This window comes from Sapajus apella, unplaced genomic scaffold (assembly GCF_009761245.1).
Source record: "Sapajus apella isolate SASKATOON/1434 unplaced genomic scaffold, GSC_monkey_1.0 scaffold200, whole genome shotgun sequence".
Lineage (NCBI taxonomy): Eukaryota > Metazoa > Chordata > Mammalia > Primates > Cebidae > Sapajus > Sapajus apella.
The window spans coordinates 382,839-395,253 of record NW_022437140.1 but is presented as its reverse complement, the minus strand read 5'-3'; the positions used below and the strand labels follow the sequence as shown (position 1 = coordinate 395,253).

Here is a 12,415-nt window from a genome sequence, read left to right as displayed (position 1 = left end):
AACATGGTGAAACCCCGTCTCTACTAAAAATACAAAAAGGTAGCTGGTCATGGTGGTGCGTGCCTGTAATCCCAGCTACTGAGGAGGCTGAGGCAGGAGAATTGCCTGAACCCAGGAGGCGGAGGTTGCGGTGAGCCGAGATCGCGCCATTGCACTCTAGCCTGGGTAACAAGAGTGAAACTCCGTCTCAAAAAAAAAAAAAAAAAAAAAAAAAAAGGATCCTCTATTATACATTTATTATATATCCCTGTATCTTCCCAGGCCTATGGAAATACTTTTATATGTATCTACAACTTCAAAAACATACAATGTTATTTGTATAAGAATATGTGTGCTTACATAATTGAAATCATAATGGGCATTTCATTTATTGTACTTTACTCTGTGCTAGGCATTGTTCTAACTTTGACGATATAGCAATGCACAAAATAAAGTTTCTATTCTCATGGACCTTACATTCTCCTGCCACTTGCTTCTTAAAATTAATATCATGTTTTGAGGTCTATGCATGATGATACATGTAGATCTGTTTCATTTCTTTTTTCTGAGACAGGGTCTCGCTCTGTCATCCAGTTTAGAGTGCAGTGGTGCGATCATAGCTCACTGCAACCTGGAACTCCTGGGCTTAACAGATCCTCCTGCCTTGGCCTCTCGAGTAGCTGGGACTACAGACACACATCACCACATGTGGCTAATTGTTTATTTTATTATTTTTCTGGCCACACAGCATCTGTATAATTTTTTATTATTTTATTTTTTGAGATGGAGTCTCACCCTGTCAACCAGGCTGGAATGCAGTGGTGTGATCTCCGCTCACTGCAACCTCTGTCTCCCAGGTTCAAGTGATTCTTCTGCTGCAGCCTCCTGAGTAGCTGGGATTATGGGTGTGTGGCACCACCCCCAGCTAATTTTTGTATTTTTAGTAGAGATGGGGTTTCACCATGTTGCCCAAGCTGGTCTTGAACTGCTGACCTTAGGTGATCCACCTGCCTTGGCCTCCCAAAGATGAGTCACCGCACCCAGCTTATTTTTATTTTTAGTAGAGACAAGTCTCAATGTGTTGCCCAGGCTGGTCTTGAACTCCTGGGTGCAGGTGATCCACTCGCCTTAGCCTCCCAAATTGTGTTTCATTTCTTTTAATTGTTGTATGTTATTCTTTGAATATGCTATACTGTGTAATACAACATTACATCATTCTCTTACTGATAGACATTTAGGTTTATATCAACTAGGATGTTTTCTACTTTAGGTAACAGAAAAAATGACTCATAATGGTGTAAATATTAAGGAAACTTAATATTTCTTACAACACAGAAAACCCAGAAGTTGAACAGTTGCCAGGAATATATGACTGGGGTCCTAACTCTGCTGTTTTCTGTTTTTTTTTTCTCTCTCTTCTAAGCTCTGTAATAACTATATGTTGTTATGTAACAAATTACCCCAAAACATAATGGCTTAAAACATAGGCCAGGTGCAGTGGCTCATGCCTGTAATCCCAGCACTTTGGGAGGCTGAGGCAGAAGGATCACTTGTGTCCAGGAGATTGAGACCAGTCTAGGCACATGGTGACACTCTGTCTTCACAAAAAATAACAACAACAACAAAAAGCTAGCCATGGTGGCATGCACCTGTTGTCCCAGCTACTTGGGAAGCTGAGGTGGGAGGATAGCTTGAGCTCAGAATTTTGAAGCTGCTGTCAGCCGTGATCACACCACTGCACTCCAGCCTGGGTGATGGAGTGAGACCCTGTTTCAAAACAAACAACAACAAAAAAGTAAAAAAACCAAAAATCCCTAAAAATACTTTTCATAGGTCGTGAATTGGGACATGGCTTGGACAGGTCTTGGGTTTAAGGTCTCTTCTAAGATATGGTCAAGCCATAGCCCTGTGAGTCTTTCTATCTGGCTGTTTCTCATGGTATAGCATTTGGCCTGAGTGAGCCAATTGAGAACTCAAGATAGTACCCAAGAAGGAAGCCACCTTTTGGGTATTGTGAATAGTGCTGCTATGAACATTGGTTTACAAGTATATAAACCATTGGTTTACAAGTATATAATATAACCCAATCTTGGAAATGACATGCCATCACTTCTGCCTTATTATATTGTTTAGAAGTGAGTTATTATGCATAGCCCACACTCAAGGGGAGAGATTACACAAGAGTGTGATTGCCAGCCTGTGGGATCATTAAGGGCCATCTTACAGGCTGCCTGTCACAGGATCTCTGTCTTGAGGTTTGCAGGATGGCTGCCAACAACAGTGCATCAATAGTGTTCCCTGAAGTAAGATACTTTAAAAAGATCTTTCTGGCCCTGCACTGAAACCTTTTCTGATCTCCCCGCTCCTCAATTCAATTCAATCAACACTAATTGAGTGTTTGCTTTAAGACAGGCCCGGTCTGCCTGGGAGGGGCTCCAGGCGCTCCTCTAAAAAAGACAGGCCCATTGCTACTTGCAAGGATTACATGGATCATGTCTTCATAGAGCTCACAATTTTTTTCTTTTTTTTTTGAGATGGAGTCTTGCCCTGTTGCCCAGGCTGGAGTGCAATGGCACAATCTTGGCTCACTGCAAACTCCACCTCCCAGGTTCAAACAATTCTCCTGCCTCAGCCTGCCAGTAGCTGGGATTACAGGTGCCCACCACCATGCCCAGCTAATTTTTGTATTTTTAGTGGAGACAGATTTCACCATGATGGCCAGGTTAATCTCTAACTCCGGACCTCAAGTGATCCGCTTGCCTAGGCCTCCCAAAGTGTTGGGATTACAAGCGTGAGCCATTGCACCTGGCCAGGTCTTTCTTTTTAATAGAAATCATAACAGATCTATCTGAAGTCCTGTTTGCTTCCCCCCTCATTTCCCCCTACTCCCTCTCTTACCCCCTTACCATTATCATGGTATGCATCTAGTTCATTTTATATGCTTTTACACACATACATTTTTTGTTGTTGTTGTTAAGACAGAGCCTTGCTCTGTCGCTAGGCGCCAGGCTGGAGTGCAGTGGCGTGATCTCAGCTTACTGCAACCTCCGCCTCCCGGGTTCAAGCAATTCTCCTGCCTCAGCCTCCTGAGTAGCTAGGACTACAGGCGTGCAGCACCATGCCCAGCTAATTTTTGTATTTTAGTAGAGATGGGGTTTCACCATGTTGGCCAGGATGGTCTCAATCTCTTGACCTCGTGATCTGCCGGCCTGGGCCTCCCAAAGTGCTGGGATTACAGGCTTGAGCCACTGCTCCCCGTCCACACATACATTTTCTGTAAATAGTACTTACTGTTCTAATTTACCTATTTTTAACTTTACATAAATCATTTCAGAGTACATATTTGTTTGCATGTTGTTATTTCAATAACTTAAGTAGTTATGACCTAGCAAATGTTGACACATATAGGACTCCTTTGTTTTGTTATCATGCGAGACTTTTTGGAGATTTCTGGTGCTCCCATTTTCCGCCAGGAAGCCAGCCTCCTTTAACATGTCTTGTAGGCACCTGTAGAAGTTTCCGTATTTTCCTTTTCTTTCTCTTTTCTTCTTCTTCTTCTTTTTTTTTTTTTTTTTTTTTTTGAGACGGAGTCTTGCTCCTCGGTGGCCCAGGCTGGATTGCAGTGGCCTGATCTGGGCTCACTGCAACCTCTGCCTCCTGGATCAAAGCGTTTCTTCTGCGTCAGCCTCCGGAGTAGCTGTACAGGCACGCGCCACCACGCCCGGGTAATTTTTGTATTTTACTACAGACTAGGGTTCACAGTGTTGACCAGGCTGCTTTCGAACTCTTGACCTCAGGTGATTCGCCCGCCTCGGCCTCTTTAAAGTGCTGGGATTACAGTCGTGAGCCACTGCGCCTGTCATTTCCGTATTTTTCCAGACGTGAAATTGCTGGGTCATAAATGCACATTTTAAATTTCACCACACCGAATTGTTCTCAAAAGTGGCCGTTCTGTACATTTTACCCTACAGCCATTTCTGAGTCTGTTACTCCTTGCTTTCCCTTAAAGCGCAAGCAACTGAGACAGCGCAAGGCGCGAGTGTGATCCCGGGCGGCCAGTGCCTCCCGCGCAGTTGGTACGTCCCGGGTGGCTCCCCCGCGGCGGGGGTTGGTTCAGTCTCCGCGCGCCGCGCCTGCGTCCTCCCCGAGAGCGCCTCTCTGACACCGCAGGGCACGCGCCCCCTCCCCCCGCGCTCCCAACGCGCGGCTGCTCTAGAACCCGGTCGTCCCGGAGAGGGCCGGCAGAGCGGCCCCCGCCGACTACTGAGTACCTGCAGCCTCCGCTCTCCCCTCCCCGCCGCCTCCCCTCCCTCAGCGGGTCCCTGCCCCGCTCCTCTTCCGGAGGGGCGCCTCCTGACTCCGAGGTAGGCCTCTCCCGACTCCGGGGCGGCCCTTCATGATGCCGGCGTGGGTCCCTCGCGAGGCGGGGGTGGGCTCTGGACGCCGGGGCGGGTCTTCCCGAAGTCGGGAGTGGTTCCTTACCGACGCGGGAGTGGGCTTGGGATGAGGAGTTGGGACCCTCCCGATTCCCCGGCGACCTGCGGACGCCGGGACTGGCCATTCCTGGTGCCGGGTTGGGCTTCTTCAGATGCCGGGGGCTGGGTCCCTCCTGACGTTGAGGTAGGCTCAGGTCGCCGGGTGGGTCCCTCCTGACGTTGAGGTGGGTTCGGGACTCGGGTTTGTTCCTTCCTGAAGCCACGCAGGGCCCAGTGGAACGCCGGGTTGGGCTTTGCATCCTCGGTTGCCGGGCGGGTCCCCTTCACACCTGGGGGGCGGCCCTCATCCTCCCGGGCGTCGGGCGAGCGCGGAGCTCCCTCTGTCGTGGTCCGCGTGGCCTTGCGCCTCCGGGCCTGCCCTCCTTCCCGCGCCGAGTTAGTATTTTGTTGTGCGATCCTCGTTTTCTCTAGTTCTTTGCCCCGAAGAAAACCCCTAGCGCTCTCCGTGGAGATCCTTCTCGTTCTAACGCTTTCGTCCCCGCAGAGCCGGCGGGTTCCCCGGTGCTCTCAGGCAGCACCGCAGACTTCACCAGCGCCACAGCCGGCGGGCTGGTGCCCTGCCGCTCAGTTTGCAGGGGACGCACGTCCCCGGTCGGTAGTGAAGTTGGATTTGAATCCTGGCAGCCGAACTCCGGTGTTCTTTCATTTAATCACTACATCGCACTGAGATATAGAAATGACACCCGGAAAAAGTGAAAAGTTTTCTGCTTTTGTCTTTATCGTTTTCCTGTCAAGGGAGGCAGTGCCTTGTAGTTGAATGAAAAGAAAATATGTTTTTGGAATCAGATACATTAAGCTTCAATTCTCATAGCCCTTTAGCAGCTTTCAGCTGTTTGCGTAGGTTTCCTCACGTGGAAAATCTTGATGTGAATATCTACTACATAGAGTTGTTAGGATACTAGATACTAAAGTTGTGTTTGGGTTGTATTGTTAAATACTTGTCCTAAACTGAGGCCGAGTATAAACTGGAAAATGGAAAATAAAGTATCAGGGATGTATGCCTGTGTAGGTATGCATTTACATTTTAAAAAAATTACAGAAGTAAGCTCATTGTATTCAGTTATTAAAGTGCTTGGTCACCGGTCGCCGGTGGCTCACTCCTATAATCCCAGCACTTTGAGAGGCTGAGAATGATGATTTCCAGCTTTACCCATGTCCCTGCAAAGAACATGAGCTCATCCTTTTCAAGTGATAGGATCACTTGAGACCAAGAGTATCAAGACCCTGTCTACAAAAAATAAAAAAAAATTGTCAGTGTGGTGGCGCCTGCCTGTAGTCCCAGCTACTCGGGTGGTTGAGGCAGGAGGATCCCTTGAGCCCGGAGGTGGAGGCTGCAGTGAGCTATGATCATGCTTCAGCCCTCCGGCATGGGCAGGAGAGTGAGACCCTGTCTCTTAAAACCCTCAAAATAAAAATTAGCTGGGAGTGGTGGCGCGTGCCTGTGGTTCCTAGCTACTTGGGAAACTGAGGTGGGAGGATTGCTTGACCTTTGGAGGTCGAGGCTCATTGCCCTACTGTACTCCAGCCTGAGTGACAGAGTGGACCTTGTCTCCAAAAAAAGAAAATGCTAGGTACCTATTCAGGAGGAAGAGTCAATCTTTTATAAAGGATTGTTCTTAACGTCCCTATGCCCCCAAGCTTTCAAAGCAATTTTGACAAGTTTGGTTCATAGACTGGCAAGATTTTAAATTACCTTGTCAGTGATTTTTCTTCAAATAGATCAAGATGATGGATGTGCTGAAAGAAAATGACAAATAATATCTGAAATTGAGCATTTTCAAGGGCACTGCCCAAAATGCTACCTGTGAAATAAAACAAGTCTCATTATTGGGGCACCTGTCCTGTTCCTGCATCTTTCTAGAGACATTTTGTTTCTTGTCATAATTAAGAAGCTGCTAGGCCAGGCGCAGTGGCTCACGCCTGTAAATCCCAGCACTTTGGGAGCCCGAGGCCAGCGATCACCTGAGGTCGGGAGTTTGAGACCAGCCTGACCAACATGGAGAAACCTGTCTCTACTAAAAATACAAAATTAGCTGGGCGTGATGGCACATGCCTGTAATCCCATCTACTCGGGAGGCTGAGACAGGAGAATGGATTGAACCCAGGAGGCAGAGGTTGTGGTGAGCTGAGATGGTGCTGTTGCACTCCAGCCTGGGCAACAAGCGTGAAACTCCGTCCTCCCTGCCCCCAGAAAATAGAAAAAAAGAAGTTGCTGTTGGAATCCAGACTTATTCCTTCATAGGCAGTTAGTGGTAATTCATTTTAGCCTCAGTTCTATAAGTGAAGATAGGCCATTATTTTAGTGAGTTCTTCATCTTGAAGGGTAGTAACCTAAAAAATAGTAGCTGAACTGTATGCTGGCTTGCTTGCTTAAATGGACTAATCAGCGACCTTTCTTATTTACTTTTTTAGAATTATTGTGGAAAGCAGTAATTTAGTGTGGCTAAATCTCATGAAGCACTGGAATTTTGGAATTTGTATCTGTGGGGAGCCTCTGCTTAATGCTTCTTATTGATCTTTCATCTGCTGTGATTCTTTGAAAACCCACTTGAGCCTGCAGTGGTTCTATGCTGGGTTTTTATTTATTTACATCCCTTTTAGAAATTACATACATTTTGTGGTATAACTTTCCTTGCTATCAAATATGAGCATATGGGTTACATGATACATGTAATCCCAGCACTTTGGGAGCCTGAGGTGGGCAATTGCTTGTGCCCAGGAGTTCAAGACCAGCTTGGGTAACATGGTGAAACCCCATCTCTACAAAAAAAACCCCCCAAAATTAACTGGGCTTGTTGGCAATTAGCTGGGCTTGTTGTTGTTGTATTTTTAGTAGAGACAGAGTTTCTCCATGTTGGTCAGGCAGGTCTTCAACTCCCTACCTTGGAGTTCTTTGGAAATGTAATGTAAGTTTGTGATTAAGATGGAGTCATTGTCTCACAACCAGAATACTGACATTGATATAATCCACTGGTTATGTTTAGATTTTCCCTGTTTTACTTGTACTCATTTTTGTGTGTGTATTAATTTCTGTACAGTTTTATTACTTCTATAGGTTCGTGTACACACGTCAGTCAAGAAATTGAATAGTTCTAACACCACAAGGACCACTTTTCATTTATTTATTATACTTTAATTTCTGGGGTACATGTGCAGAACATGCAGGTTTGTTACATAGGTTTACACGTGCTATGGTGGTTTGCTGTAGCCATCACCCTATCATCTACATTAGGTATTTCTCCTAATGCTGTCCCTCCCCTATCCCTCTAACCGTCCCTCTGCTATTCCTCCCCAGCCCCCCAGCCCCTAACAGGCCCTGGTGTGTGATGTTCCTCTCCCTGTGTCCATGTGTTCTCATTGTTCAGCACCCACTTATGGGTGAGAACATGCGGTGTTTGGTTTTCTGTTCTTGTGTCAGTTTGCTGAGAATGATGATTTCCAGCTTTATCCATGTCCCTGCAAAGAACGTGAGCTCATCCTTTTCTGTGGTTGCATGGTATTCCATGGTGTATATGTGCCACATTTTCTTTATACATTCTATCATTGATGGGCATTTGGGTTGGTTCCAAGTCTTCGCTATTGTGAACAGTGCCACAATAAACATAACATGTGCATGTGTCTTTATAATAGAATGATTTATAATCCTTTGGGTATATACCCAGTAATGGGGTTGCTGGGTCAAATGGCATTTCTATTTCTAGACTCTTGAGGAATTGCCACAGTGTCTTCCACAATGGTTGAAGTGTTTACACTCTCACCAACAGTGTAAAAGCGTTCCTATTTTGCCACATCCTCTCCAACATCTGTTGTCTTCTGATTTTTTAATGATCACCATTCTAACTGGTGTGAGATTGTAACCGGGGGGCAGGAGCAGGTTGCGGGGGCATTCCAAAGATGCTCACTGTTCCCTGATTGGATGTGTTTTCCCAGGTCCTTGAGCCTCACTCACCCAAGAATGAGGAGAGAGCCATGGTGGCACAGTGAGCTTGCTGAAGAGAGCTCCCATGCTGTCGTGGGAGGGGATCCAGAGATGGAGTCTGCATGGGGACGGAGGTGGGGGGAGGAGGGGGAGAGAGAGAGAGAGTTTAAGTTCTTTGTAGATTCTGGATATTAGCCCTTTGTCAGATGGGTAGATTGCAAAAATTTTTTCCCATTCTGTTGGTTGTTGGTTCACTCTAATAGCTTTTTTTGCTGTGCAGAAGCTTTAAAGTTTAATTGGATACATTGTCTATTTTGGCTTTTGTTGCCATTGCTTTTGGTGTTTTAGTCATGAAGTCCTTGCCCAAGTCCTGAATGGTATTGCCTAGGTTTTCTTCTAGGGTTTTTATGGTGTTAGGTCTTATGCTTAAATCTTAAATCCATCTGGAGTTAATTTTTGTATCAGGTGTAAGGAAAGAATCCAGTTTCAGCTTTCTGGATATGGTTAGCCAGTTTTCCCAACACCATTTATTAAATAGGGAATCCTTTCCCCATTGCTTATTTTTGTCAGGTTTGTCAAAAATCAGATGGTTGTAGATGTGTGGCATTATTTCTTTTTTTTTTTTTTTTTTGAGACGGAGTTTCGCTCTTGTTACCCAGGCTGGAGTGCAATGGCACGATCTCGGCTCACCGCAACCTCCGCCTCCTGGGTTCAGGCAATTCTCCTGCCTCAGCCTCCTGAGTAGCTGGGACTACAGGCACACGCCACCATGCCCAGCTAATTTTTTGTAGTTTTAGTAGAGACGGGGTTTCACCATGTTGACCAGGATGGTCTCGATCTCTTGACCTCGTGATCCACCCGCCTCGGCCTCCCAAAGTGCTGGGATTACAGGCTTGAGCCACCGCGCCCGGCTATTTCTGAGGCCTCTGTTCTGTTCCATTGGTCTGTATCTCTGTTTTGGTACCAGTACCATGCTGTTTTGATTACTGTAGCTTTGTAGTACAGTTTGAAGTCAGGTAGTGTGATCCTTCCAGCTTTGTTTTTTTTTTTTTTTTTGTTTAGTTGTTTTTCGCTATGTGGGGTTTTTTTTTTTTTTTTCTGGTTCTATAGGAAGTTTAAGGTGGTTTTTTCCAATTCTGTGAAGAAAGTCAGTGGTAGCTTGAAGGGGGGTGGATAGCATTGAATCTATAAATTACTTTGGACAGTATGGCCATTTTCACAATATTGATTCTTCCTAACCATGAGCATGGAATGTTTTTCCATCTGTTTGTGTCCTCTCTTATTTCCTTGAACAGTGGTTTGTAGTTCTTGAAGAGGTCCTTCACATTCCTTGTTAGTTATATTCCTAGGTATTTTATTCTCTTTGTAGCAATTTTGAATGGGAGTTCACTCATGATTTTGGCTCTCAGTCTGTTATTGGTGTAGAGCAGTGCTTGTGATTGTTGCACATTGATTTTGTATCTTAAGACTTTGCTGAAGCTTATCATCTTAAGGAGATTTTGGGCTGAGACAATGCAGTCTTCTAATACAATCATGTAGTCTGCAAATAGGGACAGTTTGACTTTCTCTTTTCCTAATTGAATAGCCTTTATATCTTTTACTTGCCTGATTGCCCTGGCCACAACTTCCAGTACTATGTTGAATAGGAGTGGTGAGAGAGGGCATCTTTGTCTTGTGCCTGTTTTAAAAGGGAATGCTTCCAGTTTTTGCCCATTTAGTATGATACTGGCTGTGGGTTTGTCATAAATAGCTCTTATTATTTTGAGATATGTTCCATTGATACCTAGCTTATTGAGAGTTTTTAGTGTAAAAGGCTGTTGAATTTTGTTGAAGGCCTTCTCAGCATCTATTGAGATAATCATGTGGTTTTTGTCTTTGGTTCTGTTTATGTGATGGATTATGTTTATAGATTTACGTATGTTAAACCAGCCTTGCATGCCAGGGATGAAGCCGACTTCATCTTGATGGATAAGCTTTTTGATGTGCTGTTGGATTCTGTTTGCCTGTATTTTATTGAGGATTTTCACATTAATGTTCATCATGGATATTGGCCTGAAATTTTCTTTTTAGTTGTGTCTCTGCAAGGTTTTGGTATCAGGATGATGTTGGTCTCATAAAATGAGTTAGGGAGGATTCCCTCTTTTTGTATTGTTTGGAATAGTTTCAAAGGGAATGGTACCAGCTCCTCTTTGTACTTTGTTTTGTTTGGAATAGTTTCAGAAGGAATGGTACCAGCTCCTCTTTGTACCTCTTGTAGAATTTGGCTGTGGACCCATCTGGTCCTGGACTTTTTTTGGTTGGTAGGCTATTAATTGCTGTCTCTATTTCAGACCTTGTTATTGGTCTATTCAGGGATTCAACTTCTTCCTGGTTTAGTCTTGGGAGGGTGTAAGTGTCCAGGAATTTATCCATCTCTTCTGGATTTGCTGGTTTATTTGCATAGAGGTGTTAGTAGTAATCTCTGAATGTAGTTTATATTTCTGTGGGATTGGTGGTGATTCCCCCTTTGTCATTTTTTTTTTTTTTTTTTTTTTTGAGACGGGGTTTCGCTGTTGTTACCCAGGCTGGAGTGCAATGGCGCGATCTCGGCTCACTGCAACCTCCGCCTCCTGGGTTCAGGCAATTCTCCTGCCTCAGTCTCCTGAGTAGCTGGGACTACAGGCACGCGCCACCATGCCCAGCTGATTTTTTGTATTTTTAGTAGAGACGGGGTTTCACCATGTTGACCAGGATGGTCTCGATCTCTTGACCTCGTGATCCACCCGCCTCGGCCTCCCAAAGTGCTGGGATTACAGGCATGAGCCACCGCGCCCGGCCCTTTGTCATTTTTTATTGCATCTATTTGATTCTTCTCTCTTTTCTGCTTTATTAGTCTGGCTAGTGGTCCATCTATTTGTTGATCTTTTCAAAAAACCAGCTCCTGGATTTATTGATTTATTTTGAAGGGTTTCTTGTTTCTCCATCTCCTTCAGTTCTGCTCTGATCTTAGTTATTTCTTGTCTTCTGCTAGCTTTTGAATTTGTTTGATATTGCTCCTCTAGTCCTTTTAATTGTGATGTTAGGGTGTTGGTTTTAGATCTTTCCTCCTTTCTCTTGTTGGCATTTAGTACTATAAATTTCCCTCTAGACATTGTTTTGAGTGTGTTCCAGAGATTCTGGTATGTTGTTGTGTCTCCATTCTCATTGGTTTCGAAGAACATCTTTATTTCTGCCTTCATTTCATTATTTATCCAACAGTCATTCAGGAGCAGGTTGTTTAGTTTCCATACAGTTGTGCAGTTTTGAGTGAGTTTCTTAATCCTGAGTTCTAATTTGAATGCAGTGTGGTCTGAGAGACTGTTTGTTAGGATTTCCATTCTTTTACATTTGCTGAGGAGTATTTTGCTTCCAATTATGTGGTCAATTTTAGAATAAGTGCGATGTGGTGCTGAGAAAAATGTATGTTCTGTGGATTTAGGTTGGAGAGTTCTGTAGATGTCTATTAGGTCCGCTTGGAAGGATCTGTTTTCTAACCACACTTACCTCCCTCCTGTACTCTCGTCCCCCATTTCTTTCTTTTCCTTTCTTTTCTTTTTTGAAACATGGTCTCACTGTGTCACCCAGGCTGGACTGCAGTGTCACAGTATTGGCTCACTGCAGTCTCCACCTCCCGAGTTTAAATGATTCTCCAACCTTAGCCTCCCAAGTAGCTGGGACCATCGGCGCACACCACCACATCCGGCTCTCTTCTCCCATTTTTAACCCCTGGCAACAGTAATCCCAGCTTCATTTAAAAATTTTGTCTGGCCGGGCGCGGTGGCTCAAGCCTGTAATCCCAGCACTTTGGGAGGCCGAGGCGGGTGGATCACGAGGTCAAGAGATCGAGACCATCCTGGTCAACATGGTGAAACCCCGTCTCTACTAAAAATACAAAACATTAGCTGGGCATGGTGGCGCGTGCCTGTAATCCCAGCTACTCAGGAGGTTGAGGCAGGAGAATTGCCTGAACCTAGGAGGCAGAGGTTGCGGTGAGCCAAGATCG

At 45.1% G+C, this 12,415-nt stretch overlaps 1 protein-coding gene across 4 annotated transcripts in view; it reads left to right on the top strand.

The window, feature by feature from the left end:
• UIMC1 (ubiquitin interaction motif containing 1) overlaps window positions 1-12,415 on the top strand; it is a 169,025-nt gene that overhangs the window by 25,270 nt on the left and 131,340 nt on the right. Inside the window, exon 1 of one of the 4 annotated variants that reach the window (XM_032269848.1) lies at window positions 4,111-4,343. The exons of 1 other annotated variant lie outside the window; for it this stretch is intronic. The gene's annotated coding sequence lies outside the window, so the exon portion shown is untranslated. Of the gene's footprint in view, window positions 1-4,110; window positions 4,344-4,444; window positions 4,600-12,415 lie in introns of those variants that run through there. 2 more of the 4 variants (XM_032269843.1, XM_032269845.1) reach the window with 2 other exon arrangements.